The sequence below is a fragment of the Rhineura floridana genome, chromosome 2 (assembly GCF_030035675.1).
Source record: "Rhineura floridana isolate rRhiFlo1 chromosome 2, rRhiFlo1.hap2, whole genome shotgun sequence".
Taxonomy (NCBI): Eukaryota; Metazoa; Chordata; class Lepidosauria; order Squamata; family Rhineuridae; genus Rhineura; species Rhineura floridana.
This window is the reverse complement of record NC_084481.1, coordinates 63503509-63519294: the sequence shown is the minus strand read 5'-3', so window position 1 is coordinate 63519294 and position 15786 is coordinate 63503509. Positions and strand designations below refer to the sequence as shown.

The following is a 15786-nucleotide window of genomic DNA, read 5'->3' as shown; positions in this document are numbered from 1 at the left end:
TTTTCTTCCAAATTTCAGAGAAAATGTGTGTTTGCTAGCCAGGCCTAAACCACAGCCATGCTGGATAAAACAAGAAAGGAACTGGTTTTTTTTGTCTTGGATTTCAGTCCTTGCTGCCTGAATCTCAAGCATAAGTTATTCATCATAAAATAACTTTCTTTCAATCAATTTATATTTAGGTTCATAGCCTATTCAGAACACCTGCTGAATATATTTTGTCTCTCAACATAGCTCTAAAACTAAAGAACTGCAGTTAAATGGGCAGCTACCTTTGTCCCAGATGTAGGAAGGCAAGCAGTTATTTCACACCCAGTCCAAGATTCCTGATTCATTCAGACATGTACGTGAAGCTGATGGACACGTCACTAGAACAGAGTGAACCAATCTGTATTCACAAATAATGGCTGAACAGATCACTTTCCTCCACTGAAATAAATGAAACCACACAGGAAAAATGACCCTTGTAGTGAGCATCAAAGTGTCTGCCCCTCAACTGATTACTGAACTGAAGCTGTAGATTCCAAACCTCTCAGTGTCTGAAATTTAATATATGGATCAGACAGCAAGAGAAGAAATGGTAAGCATGAGTTAAGCTTCTTGACCTAGTTAACTTTTGCAAACCAGATGAGGGGGAAAGGGATGTTTTAAAAACTGGAGGCAAATGAATGCCGTTCCACAATGTGGGACACTTCAGAAGAAGCCTTCTGTGTTATTCTAATTTCAGCAGGCAATTCTTTAATTTCAAGGATAACACAGAGTAAGCAACAAATATTTGACTCCAGCCAATATTATTTCATATAATTTGCTTGGGTGAACTACCGCACAAAATAGACAAATTTGGTTTCTTGGATATAATTATGAAATAACGCTGTGACTGTCTATTTTATTACATGTGTTCCTTGAACCTCTTGTTCATTTTGAAAGTGAATAAGCCATATCAAATAAATAAAGGACTGGGTATTCAAATTTTGCTGTCTAGTGAATTGGTTATTCCTGAAACCCTCTTGGCTTATCTATTGCTGTTGGATAACACCACATTTTATTAAAGATCTGTGAACTGCTTTTTGAGATGTTACATAGTCCCCCCCCCTCCTCTTCAGACAGTAAGTTTTACAAATTCCTCTTGGCTTTGTATAGGTGATAACAGGAAACAAGAATAATGAGATAAAATAAAACCTCTTCCTTCAGGTTTTTTAATTGAGGAACAAATTATTTCATAGTTTCTCATTAATTATTCCCATACATAGATTCTAATGACAAGGTGCCAACTTTCACACTTTAAACAGGTTAATTAATCAGGTAGTAATGAAGTTGGGTGATACCTGAGTGTTGGTGCATTGAACAATCACATCTCCTAATAATGTGCTTAACTGTCTGCAAATCTGAGATGATAAGTTGAAACTCTTTTCTCAGATCTGCATAAATAAATCCATGTTAGCTATCAATAAATCTACTGTTAATAACAGTAGTAGTAATTTCTAATAATAGATTATTATTGTTGTTATTGTTATTATTATTTCTTTGTAATGTTTATGGTGACCCAGTTCTTCATTGTAAGAACTTGCAGTGAAAAAGTGGGTCATCATAACTATAACGAAGAATTGCAAGGGACAAATATCTTAACTTTGTTATCAACCTTAAATCTTACATTCATTTACTATTAAATCTTACATTTCTTTTCCTTACAGATGTTTAAGAACATAGGAACATAAGCAGAGCCTGTGGGATCAGGCTAGTGGCCCATCTAATCAAGCATCCTGTTCTCACAGGGGCCAGCCAGTTGTCCCTGGGAAACCCACAAGCAGGGCCTAAGTGCAAAGAGCACTCTCCCCTCCTGCGGTTTCCAGCAACTGGTATTTGGAAGCACAGCCTCCACCTATGGGAGAATCATGCAGTTTCTTCTGCTTTGTTAAAATGCAGGCTTTGTTACTATTTAAGAAAAACAATCCAGGACAGATTTAAATCTTTTTATGCTCAGTGGTTTCAATGAACTTCAGAACAACTAAGACTGTGACCCAAATATTCAAATACATGAAGAGCAGCTTTTTATTTATAAGATAGTTGCAACCCACTCTTCATCACAGTGCAGTACCAGGATGGAACAAAAATGATATAAATTAAAACCAACCAATACAGAAAAATAAATGGAGCTGATAAAATCACAGCAAGGACAGCAATAACAAGAATCAAACAAGAATATTTTAAAAGATAGTTTACTGGCAGGTTAACAGTTTCCACTGGAGACTGACATTGCTTAGGCTATCCAATGACTTTACTGGAGACTGTTGCAGGGGTTGCTACTTCAGCACCGTGAAGGTGCACAGCTGCATATTGGGTCACATTGCACAAAAGCAGAAAGCCAATGCAGATACACATGTTCAGTGAATGCATGAAGGGAGGCAGGATTTCACCTATTGGTCAATGTCATGTCTCCCCCTGTATTGTGTTTGGCACTATACTGAAAGTGGGAGGGGGTTCACATATACAGATGTACATGCATGGGGTTCCTGTATACATGCAGACTTCCTTTCCTACTATCACGGGACACGAAGCATCATGGTCAGTGACCATGTCAATATTGGAGTCATGATGACTAGAAAACCTACTGAAATGTGTGTATGTGTGGAGGGATATTTGCATATCTCTAGACAGAAATGGGGTGAAGCCCGACATAGCATGGGACTGTGGACTACCGAGTATTCCCAACGGAATTTAGCAACATCTTTCTTTAGAGGAGCTGAACAACCTGTTGTGCATAATAACATCTGATCTTCCTTGCTGGCCCGAGGGCAAATATTATTTTTGAATAATGACAGTGGACACTCAGTGATGCTGTATTATATGGCTGAGAATTGTTTTTGCATTTGATATTCAAAAATAGAATAGAATCATAGAACAGTAGAGTTGGAAGGGGCCTATAAGGCCATCAAGTCTAACCCCCTGCTCAATGCAGGAATCCAAATCAAAGCATTCCCAACAGATGGCTGTCCAACTGCCTCTTGAATGCCTCCAGTGTTGGACAGCCCACTTCCTCTCTAGGTAATTGGTTCCAGTGTCGTATGCCTCTAACAGTTAGGAAGTTTTTCCTGAGGTCCAGGCGAAATCTGGCTTCCTGCAACTTGAGCCCATTATTCCGTGTCCTGCACTCTCGGATGATTGAGAAGAGATCCCAGCCCTCATCTGTGTGGCAACCTTTCATGTACTTGAAGAGTGCTATCATATCTCCCCTCAGTCTTATCTTCTCCAGGCTAAACATGCCCAGTTCTTTCAGTCTCTCCTCATAGGGCTTTGTTTCCAGTCCCCTGATCATCCTTGTTGCCTTCCTCTGAACCTTTTCTAGTTTGTCTGCATCCTTCTTGAAGTGCGGAGACCAGAACTGGATGCAGTATTCAAGATGCCTAACCAGTGCTGAATAGAGGGGAACTAATACTTCACGCGATTTGGAAACTATACTTCTGTTAATGCAACCAAAAATAGCATTTGCCTTTTTTGCAGCCACATCACGCTGTTGGCTCACATTCAGCTTGTGATCAATGACAATTCCAAGATCCTTCTCACATGTCATATCGCTGAGCCAAGTATCCCCCATTTTATAACTGTGCATTTGGTTTCTTTTTTGCTAAGTGTAGAACTTTGCATTTATCCCTGCTGAATTTCATTCTGTTGTTTTAAGCCCAATGCTCCAGCCTATCAAGGTCCCTTTAAATTTTGTTTCTGTCTTCCACAGTATTAGCTGTGCTCCCCAATGTTGTATCATCTGCAAATTTGATAAGTATGCTTTGTACCTCCTTATCCAAGTCATTAATAAAAATGTTGAAGAGCACTGGGCCCAGGTTCGAGCCCTGTGGTACCCTACTCATTACTTCCACCCAGTTTGAGAAGGAAAGCCAAAAGCTTAAACAGCCTCGCCCCTCGCTCAGGAAGGAAGGAAGAAGCCTGAGAGAATACTAAAGAGTTAAGCCCCAGCTGATAGCCATCAGCCTCAAGTAACACATCATTGGCTGGCAGCAGTAGCTGGGAGGAACCAGCCACACATATAAAGTCAGAGCACCCTAGCGAGGGAGCCTGCTCCACGAGCTAGAGGGAGCCCCAGCTGACAAAGCGTCAAGGCCCCAGCTGACAAAGCGTCAAGGCGAGTTAAGCAGCAGAGCGAGTTCGGCAGCAGGGCGAGGAGGCCAGGGCCCCCCACTCTGCCCGTCTGTTCCCTGACCTCAACTAAACCGCAGTCTCCAACCCATTGACGTAATAAACCTTAAACAAAACTATGCAGGTAAGAAGCCAGCAGGGGTGTGGGGGCTTTCCAGTGTTTTGCACCGCCTGCAGCATGTACGACTATCTGCCTGTTGGACAGAAGTCGTGGGTGTGCTCTCGGTGCAATGAGCTCCTGCCTCTCCGGGAACGACTTCATTTCCTTGAGGCCAAGGTGGCGGACCTGGAAAAGCTGAGAGAGGCAGAGAGGTGTGTGGAGGAGGCCTTCAGGGACGTTATAGCTGTGTCCCACTCCAACGATGATAGCTCTCCTGCTATCATGGAGAACGATGGTCTCGGGGAAGGAGAGCATCCAGCTGAGGAAGAGGGAAACGATCCCTTAGAAGGGACCCATTCCTTGGGGGATGAGCAGCTATCCTCTCGTGCTGAGGATATATCTCCAGGGGGTGGAGGGATCCTTGTAGTGGGTGATTCGATCATTAGGAACATAGACAGTGGGGTGTGTGATGGGCGTGTAGACCGCAAGGTGTTTTGCCTGCCTGGTGCGAAGGTTGCAGATATCGCCCGTTGTTTAGATAGTTTGGTAGACAGTACTGGGAAGGAGTCAGTGGTCGTGGTGCACGTTGGCACCAACGACATGGGGAAATGCAGCCGTGAGGTCCTGGAAGCAAAATTTAGGTTGCTAGGTAGGATGCTGAAAGCCAGGACCTCCAAGGTGGCTTTCTCTGAAATGCTACCAGTTCCACACGCAGGACCAGCCAGACAGGCCCAGCTTCGCAGTCTCAATGCGTGGATGAGACAATGGTGTCGGGTGGAAGGGTTCGGATTTGTTAGGCACTGGGGAACATTTTGGGACAAGCCGGGCCTGTACAAAAGGGACGGGCTCCACTTGAACCAGAATGGAACCAGACTGCTGGCACTTAAAATTAAAAAGGTGGCAGAGCAGCTGTTAAACTGACTGAGGGGGGAAACCCAACAGGAGCTGAGAAAGGTCCGGTTCGGAATAAACCTCCCCCCTGGGATAAAAACCAAAGAAATGATGAAATTTTAAAAGGGGTAGGCCTAGAAGTAGGCATTGTGAGAGCAGGGGCACAGGATATAAATTCAGAAGAGCAAAATTACCACAGGCCTAACCACAAGTGCCAAAGACACTTGAAGAGAGACACTGCTTACAAGTGCCTGTACGCTAATGCTAGGAGCCTCTGAACCAAGGTGGGAGAACTGGAGTGCTTGGTCTTAGAGGAGAGCATTGATATAGTGAGCATAACGGAGACCTGGTGGAATGGAGAAAACCAGTGGGATACAGTTATCCCTGGATATAAACTATATCGGAAGGACAGGGAAGGACGTATTGGTGGCGGAGTCGCTCTATACGTGAAAGAAGGCATTGAATCCAGCAAGCTCGAAACCCCAAAAGAGGCGGACTCCTCCACAGAATCGTTGTGGGTGGTGATACCGTGCCCCAGGAGGGACTTACTACTGGGAACGATCTATCGTCCCCCTGATCAAAATGCTCAGGGAGACCTTGAGATGAGATATGAAATTGAGGAAGCATCCAAACTAGGAAAGGTGGTAGTAATGGGTGACTTCAACTACCCGGACATAGACTGGCTGCATATGTGTTCCAGTCATGACAAAGAAGCAAAGTTTCTAGATATTCTAAATGACTATTCCCTAGATCAGTTGGTCATGGAACCGACCAGAGGGACGGCAACCCTGGACTTAATCCTCAGTGGGGACCGGGACCTGGTGCGAGATGTAAGTGTTGTTGAACCGATTGGGAGCAGTGACCACAGTGCTATTAAATTAAACATACATGTAACTGGCCAATTGCCAAGAAAATCCAACACGGTCACATTTGACTTCAAAAGAGGGAACTTCACAAAAATGAGGGGACTGGTAAAAAGAAAGCTGAAAAACAAAGTCCAGAGGGTCACATCACTCGAAAATGCTTGGAAGTTGTTTAAAAACACTATATTAGAAGCTCAACTGGAGTGCATACCGCAGATCAGAAAAGGTACCGCCAGGGCCAAGAAGATGCCAGCATGGTTAACGAGCAAAGTCAAGGAAGCTCTTAGAGGCAAAATGTCTTCCTTCAGAAAATGGAAGTCTTGTCCGAATGAAGAAAATAAAAAAGAACACAAACTCTGGCAAAAGAAATGCAAGAAGACAATAAGGGATGCTAAAAAAGAATTTGAGGAGCACATTGCTAAGAATATAAAAACCAACAACAAAAAATTCTATAAATACATTCAAAGCAGGAGACCATCTAGGGAGACAATTAGAGCCTTGGATGATAAGGGAGTCAAAGGTGTACTAAAGAACGATAAGGAGATTGCAGAGAAGCTAAATGAATTCTTTGCATCTGTCTTCACAGTGGAAGATATAGGGCAGATCCCTGAACCTGAACTAACATTTGCAGGAAGGGATTCTGAGGAACTGAGACAAATAGTGGTAACGAGAGAGGAAGTTCTAAGCTTAATGGACAATATAAAAACTGACAAATCACCGGGCCCGGATGGCATCCACCCGAGAGTTCTCAAAGAACTCAAAGGTGAAATTGCTGATCTGCTAACTAAAATATGTAACTTGTCCCTTGGGTCCTCCTCCGTGCCTGAGGACTGGAAAGTGGCAAATGTAATGCCAATCTTCAAAAAGGGATCCAGAGGGGATCCTGGAAATTACAGGCCAGTTAGCTTAACTTCTGTCCCTGGAAAACTGGTAGAAAGTATTATTAAAGCTAGATTAACTAAGCACATAGAAGAACAAGCCTTGCTGAAGCAGAGCCAGCATGGCTTCTGCAAGGGAAAGTCCTGTCTCAGTAACCTATTAGAATTCTTTGAGAGTGTCAACAAGCATATAGATAGAGGTGATCCAGTGGACATAGTGTACTTAGACTTTCAAAAAGCGTTTGACAAGGTACCTCACCAAAGACTTCTGAGGAAGCTTAGCAGTCATGGAATAAGAGGAGAGGTCCTCTTGTGGATAAGGAATTGGTTAAGAAGCAGAAAGCAGAGAGTAGGAATCAACGGACAGTTCTCCCAATGGAGGGCTGTAGAAAGTGGAGTCCCTCAAGGATCGGTATTGGGACCTGTACTTTTCAACTTGTTCATTAATGACCTAGAATTAGGAGTGAGCAGTGAAGTGGCCAAGTTTGCTGACGACACTAAATTGTTCAGGGTTGTTAAAACAAAAAGGGATTGCGAAGAGCTCCAAAAAGACCTCTCCAAACTGAGTGAATGGGCAGAAAAATGGCAAATGCAATTCAATATAAACAAGTGTAAAATTATGCATATTGGAGCAAAAAATCTGAATTTCACATATACGCTCATGGGGTCTGAACTGGCGGTGACTGACCAGGAGAGAGACCTCGGGGTTGTAGTGGACAGCACGATGAAAATGTCGACCCAGTGTGCGGCAACTGTGAAAAAGGCAAATTCCATGCTAGCGATAATTAGGAAAGGTATTGAAAATAAAACAGCCGATATCATAATGCCGTTGTATAAATCTATGGTGCGGCCGCATTTGGAATACTGTGTACAGTTCTGGTCGCCTCATCTCAAAAAGGATATTATAGAGTTGGAAAAGGTTCAGAAGAGGGCAACCAGAATGATCAAGGGGATGGAGCGACTCCCTTACGAGGAAAGGTTGCAGCATTTGGGGCTTTTTAGTTTAGAGAAAAGGTGGGTCAGAGGAGACATGACAGAAGTGTATAAAATTATGCATGGCATTGAGAAAGTGGATAGAGAAAAGTTCTTCTCCCTCTCTCATAATACTAGAACTCATGGACATTCACAGAAGCTGAATGTTGGAAGATTCAGGACAGACAAAAGGAAGTACTTCTTTACTCAGCGCATAGTTAAACTATGGAATTTGCTCCCACAAGATGCAGTAATGGCCACCAGCTTGGATGGCTTTAAAAGAAGATTAGACAAATTCATGGAGAACAGGGCTATCAATGGCTACTAGCCATGATGGCTGTGCTCTGCCACCCTAGTCAGAGGCAGCATGCTTCTGAAAACCAGTTGCCGGAAGCCTCAGGAGGGGAGAGTGTTCTTGCACTCGGGTCCTGCTTGCGGGCTTCCCCCAGGCACCTGGTTGGCCACTGTGAGAACAGGATGTTGGACTAGATGGGCCACTGGCCTGATCCAGCAGGCTCTTCTTATGTTCTTATGTTCTTAACCATTGATAAGCACTCTTTGAGTATGATTCTGGAGCCAACTGTGGATCTACCTGATAGTTGTTTCATCCAGCCCACATTTATTTAGCTTGCTAATCAGAATCTCATGGGGCACTTTGTCAAAAGCTTTGCTGAAGTCGAGGTATATTATGTCCACAGCGTTCCCACAGTCTACAAGGAAGGTTATCCGATCAAACAATGAGATAATATTAGTTTGGCAGGATTTGTTCTTCATAAATCCATGTTGGCTCCTAGTAATCACTGCATTGTTTTCAAGGTGCTTACAGATTGACTGCTTCATAATCTGCTCCAGAATTTTCCCAGGGATCGATGTCAGGCTGACTGGTCTGTAATTCCCCAGTTCCTCCTTTTTGCCCTTTTTGAAGATAGGGACAACATTAGCTCTCCTCCAGTCATCTGGCACTTCACCAGTCCTCCATGATTTTGCAAAGATAATAGAGAGCGATTCTGAGAGTTCTTCAGCCAGTTCCTTCAATACTCTAGGATGCAGTTTATCGGGCCCTGCCAATTTGAACTCATTTAAAGTGATTAGGTATTCCTTGACTGTTTCTCTATCAATTTCAGGCTCCAATCCTGCCCCTTCTACTTCATGTCATAGACCCTTTTTTGGGAGAAGGCAGAGCCAAAGTAGGTATTGAGCAGTTTTGCCTTTTCTTTGTCATCCATTATAATTTTGCCATCCTCATTTCTTTTCTCTGTCTTTTACTATTGGATGTACCTGAAGAAAGCTTTTTTGTTGCTTTTAGCATCTTGGGCTAACCTTAGCTCATTCTCAGCTTTAGCCTTCCTGATGCCATCTCTGCAATTCTGTGATAACTGTCTGTACTTTTCCTTTGTGGCCTGGCCTTCTTTCCACTTCCTTTATGTGTCCATTTCTGTTTTCAGGTCAACTCTAAGCTTTTTGTGAAGCCACATTGGCTTCTTCTGCTGTTCCCCCCTTTTTTCCTTGTTGGAATTGCTTGCCATTGCACTATTAGAATTACATTTTTGAGAAACTCCCACCCATCTTGGACTCCTTTTCTCATTATGGTCCCTTGCCATGGAACCATACTTACAATTGTTCTGAGTTTAATAGAATCAGTTTTCCTGATTTCATTTCAAAGGAACTCACTTTAAGGTAAAAGTTCTTTATTGAGGGAGGGGTTATATCTCCATGAGAAAAAAATGGCTTTATATGCAGGAGGCCCTAGGTCCAGTTCCAGAATTCTGTTTAAAATTGTTCTTGGATAGCTGGCTATGAATATCACAGCCTGAGGTTCCAGAGAGTCTCTGGCCGTCAAAGCATACAGCACTGGACTAGATAGACCGATAAAACACATTACAGTTTTGCATGTATGTATGTGATGAATGTTTGTCACTAGCTTGTTGGAAGGGGACTTAGGTCAGTAGCTGGGACCATGAAAAATGTTTCACTTTCAATTCCTGGCATCTTCAGCTTAAAAAGGTTCCAGGGAACAGAGTTTGAAACACCTCTTCCTGAGAAAATTGAGAACTGCTGCTGCCATTCAGAATAGACAGTATTGAGCTGGATGGGCCACTGAACCGACTTGGCATACACAGTTTCATAAGCTCTTAGAATATTTTCTTTTAAATGTTTCAATTTCTTTTATAAAAGTCATCCATCACATGAGGCCGTTGTTTGTATTCATGGATTTGTAACTGAAACTAGCACTGAGCTGAAAATTTCTCATATATATATGTGTGTCCTAAGGAACCTTCAGCTGAGAAAGGATGTTGTCATCAAGCCTGCAGATAAGGGTGGTGCTGTTGTGGTACTTAACACTACAGACTATATAGCAGAAGGTCAAAGACAACTAAAGGATGAAACAACATATATATTTCTTGACAAAGACATCATCACAGATCTCAATACTCATATCATTACATCTATACAAAACCTTACAAGTAGGAAACTTCTTAAAGAGGAAACTGCTGATCTCCTTGTTAATCCAAATCCCACCCCTGGAAGGTTTTACATGCTGCCTAAAATCCACAAAGCCAACAATCCTGGTCGCCCAATTGTCTCAGGTAACAACACAGCTACTGAAAGGATTTCTCTGTACATTCACTTAAATTTACAAAACATGGTGCAAAACCTCCCATCGTATATCAAAGACACCAAGGACTTCTTGCTTAAAATTGAGTCTTTAAACAAGCAGTATCAATTCCACAACAATACCATACTAGCTACTTAGATGTCACATCTCTTTACACCAATATACCACATAATGATGGGATTCAGGCTTTAAATGAGTTCCTTAACACCAGAGATATGAACAATCCTCCAACAGAGGTTCTCACAACTTTAGCTACACTAGTCCTGACTTGTAACAACTTTACATTCAATGGAGAACACTACCTGCAACTACAAGGCACAGCTATGGGGACTCGCATGGCTCCATCATATGCAAATCTCTTTATGGGTAAACTGGAACAGAAGATCCTCAAAAAGGCACTCAACGAACCACTTATATGGTGGCGATACACTGACGACATCTTTATGGTCTGGACGAATGGTAAAGAGAGTTTGGAACAATTTAAAAATTACATCAACTCTATCCATCCCTCTATTAAGTTTACATTTAATAGTACAAATGACAATCTGCACATCCCTTTTCTGGATGTCTTTCTCACCATTGAAAACAACAAAATAGCCACTGATCTCTACAGCAAACCCACTGATGCCCACACCTATTTAAACTGGAAATCCTGCCATCCTAGGCATATAAAGAAGAACATTGTGTATAGCTTAGCTCTGAGAATCAAACTTATTTGCAACACTGAAGATAAATACCAGAGAAGGATCAGTGAACTTAAAGACACCTTCTTCTAAGAGGATATTCTCCACATATTATCAATTGCAACATCCACCGAGCATACATTCTGTCCAGAGAAAACCTCCTCCATCATACTGAGGTGTCAAAGAGCAGAGAGCAACGGATTCCGTTTGTGGCAGATTTCCATCCAGCATCTTCTAACTATCACCAAGCAATCAGGGAGAGCTACCCATTGCTGGCAAACTCTGAACATCTTGCTAGAGCCATCAGCAGGCCTCCTGTTGTAGCATTTTGCCAACCTCCTAATTTGTGCAGACTGTTGGTGAGAGCTGTGCTTAAGCCACCTATCACCAATCCAGGCTCTCATCCTTGTCACTCCAAACGCTGTATCACCTGTCTGTGCCTCAGGGAGACAGCCACTTTTACAAGCACTAGGACAGGCAGGACATATTACATCAAACAGAACATCACCTGCAGGTCCTGCAATATAGTTTACATCATCGAGTGCAAAAGACCAGGATGTCATATCCAATATGTAGGAAAGACCACAACTGACCTACGCACGCGCTTCAGGAACCACAGGTTGGCAATCTTGACAAAAAAAGTGGAGCAACCAGTTGCAAAGCATTTTAACATCAAGGGTCACAGCCTGTTGGACTTTTCCATAACAGCAACAGAGATGCCAGCAGATCCAGCAGCACTGACCAAAAGGGAGAACTTTTGGATTTACTCTCTGGACACATTGGCACCACATGGCCTGAACCTGGAGGACAGTACCACCACTACTTAGCTTCTGCAAATGAAGCTCCTCTGAGCATTCCATCCTCAAAGCTCTATAACTGCCACCTTGGTAACAGCATTTGTATGTTAGCAGCCTATGAAGGCGGAAGCTGAAACGTTTTGTTAATATAATAGAAACCTCTGTTTGGTTAATCACAATTACGTATATATTCGCCATTTGCCAGCAATCAATGGGAGAGAAAATGTCAGTGAAATTCTCATGTGGGGTGAAGAGTTTTTGTTGCATTTACCTTACTTTCAGGGTGGCCCAAGGGTGTTTGTGTGTGGTGAGTGCCTCTTCCTTTATTCCACAAATCATCTTCCCAGTGGTCTTCACTCTGTAGTATTCTTGGATGCCCACGTTTCCTGAAAAAACCATGGCATTCTCATCTGGGCCAACTTGTAAGTACAGGAAGGTGGAGGGGCTGCCTACTGTGTGCCTGACAGCTCTTCATCTTTCTTTTTTTAAAGCCTTTTTTGAAGAAATTCTAGAGTCGTGAGAAAGAGACAGGAAGTTGGAAGCCTTTTACACAGCAAAAGAAAAAAATGAGAAAATGGAGGGCAGATTTTGGCACAGCAATAAATGAAACATTGTTTCATCTTCTCAGCATTGAAAAGATGCTTTTGTGGGGAAGTTAATCATTATATGAAAATGAATTATATGGAAATGTATATCTTTGTCACTCAGAAATTCTAATAATCAGCATCAATATGCTTGCTAATAGGAAATCATTTGATGAATCACAAAAAAGGGGAAACATGTCACCCAAAGGACAAAAGAGGACACTTATTTACATAAACAGAGAGAGGGGGGGGGAGAGTGTTGGTCCCAACTAAATCATATAGAGTATGCTTACTGAAATCAATGGACTTAAGTTAGCCATATCTATTGATTTCACCTTAAATGGAGAATTGTCCTCTGACAACCTTTCAACTAGAGGACTCTGTAAAGTAGGACACATAACCACCCTATACACCTGTTTCAGGCTCTTCTGATCCTTGTTCACTACTTTAGACCTTGAACACTTTGGATCCACTTCTGGCCTTGTAGACCAACAGTTAGTTTCCTGGGTCCTAAAATATGATGTTCTGGAGCCTGACACAATTACGGCATGATAGATACTTCTGGGACAGATGGTCGACCTAGGTTATTCTACATTCAGGGAAAGCAGAAGCCAGACAGATCTCTGATGGATTCCAGTAAGGATTTTTTGGGGGGGGAGAATCTCTCTCTCTCTCCCCTCTCACACACACACGGAATTATGGTCCCGCCTTTGGCTCCAGAACCATGAAGCTCCACCATTAAAATTCATGTCAGAAGGTCTATCAATGGGTATTTATCCATTACAGCTAAACAGAGTCTCTGAGATTCTTAGTGTACCTCTGAATACCAACTGCTGGTGACACAAGGTGGGAGGGCTGTTGGCTTCATGCCGTCCTTGGTATTCTGTCCAGAGGCATTCAGCTGGCAGGTCCAATGCCAGCACACATCATCTTGGGGCAAATGCCAGGTCCCCAGAAGGGCCCACTACTTCTAAATCCAAGCCTATTCTGGCCACCCATTTATTTTATTCATTATTTTGCTTGATATTCACAGATGTGCCAGACCTGGGGCAGCTTGTGCCACCATTTAAAATCCACTATTTCTGCCCTGTGCATCTGTTTCACTTCAGGGTAGAGTTGGCAAGCCCAGTAGCTTCAGTCTGATGCTCCCATCAAATGTTGCCTACTGGCCTACCTGTCACTACTTCCAGTCACCTCAGCACCTATTATTTCTTCTGTGTGAGCCAAGGACATTTTGTCTGGAGCTCTGTCAGACCTGGAGCCAGTCCTGCTGGCTGGCCATTGATGGAAAAAGAATGCTAAACTGGATGGCCAGTAATAATTTAATTTCTCCTACTGAATACAATCTGCTGCTATGATCTTCACATACAGCAGCAAGCTCATAACTATTGCAACGTATGAAGATCTTTGGATCGTGGCCAGAATTTACAACTGAGGACCAGGGTACTTCACTGCAAATCTACTTATTCTTTTTAATTATTTGCTCTGGTTAGATGAAAGATGAACAGAATTATAACAATTGGCTGTTAATTGTCAATACTACTCCAATGCTACAATTTAGGTTCCCATGACCAGGTGGTCTGAAAAGATTAAACTACTGGGGCATCTTGAATGGTCGTTCAACTGCTAATGAGTCTCAACTCATCTCCCTTATTCATTGTATCTTTTGCAAAACAATTACCAGTCACGATCTTCATTCATGCTTTATTGCTGGGTACAAGCCATAATCCTCATTCATGACTGAATCTAAAAGCTAAAAGCGGTGGTGTGGACCATACAAAACAAAAGCTCTCCATGCTATGTATGAAAGAAACTGACATTATGCAAAGTTTACCTCATGCTGCAAGTGACTTATAGAGGGATAAAGTGTCATAGTGCATAATATGCTTTCAAAGCATTTGGTTTTAAAAAACTCAGCTTATGTACATAGTTGGTAGAGAGGGGAGGAGCATGTGTGTGTGTATGCGTGCATGCATGTGCATGCTGGAAATGAAAACATGTACCTGTATATCATTAGTTCAACTGCATTCCATTTATTCCATTTCACCAAATAAATTACCTAAATGGGGTTTGCATTGTTAGCCGTATACTTCATTGAGAGATTGGGGTAATTAGGTTTCAACTACAAGGATGTTTTAAAAATGCATTGAATTTAGAAAAATTGGTAAGGAAGCCACTGCAATTAAAAAATAAAGGACAAATGTTTCCAATGCCTTCCTGGGTAATTTGGGGTGAATTTAGTCTATGGCATTAGAAGTACAAAAGGTAACTAAAAATGCCATTAAATGAAATGTTCCAAGTCCAAGCAATTTCCTTCTTAGCAGAAAGTAAAATGCGAACAGAGATTATGAAAAAAAAACCCAGCTGTGTTAAATTTAAGTGTATGTAAGTCTTTTACTTACAGTTATTTTGTCTGGAGATAATCATGTCAATCCTCAGTGGTCAGAGCTGTGAAGCGTGTGTTGCCTGCCCTTTGATTCCGCCTTCCTTCAGTTGGCCATGGTTCACATCGTACAGGCTCAACTCATTCATCTTCTGACAGGGTGGAATTCTCCTATTTCTATCTCCATCAGTTTGTTTCTGTCCACACTGCTCACAAGGAACACTGAAGGTACATGTACAACTTACTGCAATCATGTGGCTTCTGTGTAACTCTATACATAACTGTATAACTGTATACAGAGATAACATACCACAAAGGCCATCATTTCTTTAAAACATGCTGGTCAGAATTTGTTGGTCTTGAGTACAGAAGAAGAAAATAATAACTCAAAATTCAGGCAGAACCTGTCAATCTTGAGCACAGGAAATAAATTGTTTATTTATTAATTAAATGTATATATCACCCTTCATCAAGAGACCCCAGGGTGATTTACAGCATAAAAAATAACAAACAATATATGCCAGTACTTAATATCTGTACCATATAAAAATTAAAGCAATTATCATAAGAAGAAATATATAATAAAATACAAAACCTTAGATACAACTGTAAAACATATTGTAAAACAGCAAAAAACCTAAGAAATAAGGGAGAGAAAAATCAGGAACAGGGTACATAAAATACAAAAACAATGTACTAGTACATAATCTATTGCTATACCAAGGTAGCGCTTAATTCCTCGCTCTCACTCTCATAGAAAATGAAGCCCCACTTACCTGCGCAGCATGGATAAGCGGGGCATAGTTGCGAGGAGGGAGCAATGCTGCCGCGGCCATCTTCGTTAAGGGCAACGTCATGTGTCACAGCGTTAT

At 42.1% G+C, this 15786-nt stretch overlaps 1 long non-coding RNA gene across 1 annotated transcript in view; it reads right to left on the bottom strand.

Annotated features, from left to right (window-relative positions):
- LOC133378156 (uncharacterized) overlaps positions 1 to 15130 on the bottom strand; it is a 69533-nt gene extending 54403 nt beyond the window's left edge. Inside the window, exons 1-2 of the long non-coding RNA XR_009760883.1 lie at positions 14934 to 15130; positions 12219 to 12333 (exon numbers count right to left, since the gene is read on the bottom strand). This is a non-coding gene — a long non-coding RNA (uncharacterized LOC133378156). The remainder of the gene's footprint in view (positions 1 to 12218; positions 12334 to 14933) is intronic.
- Positions 15131 to 15786: the final 656 nt, after the last annotated feature.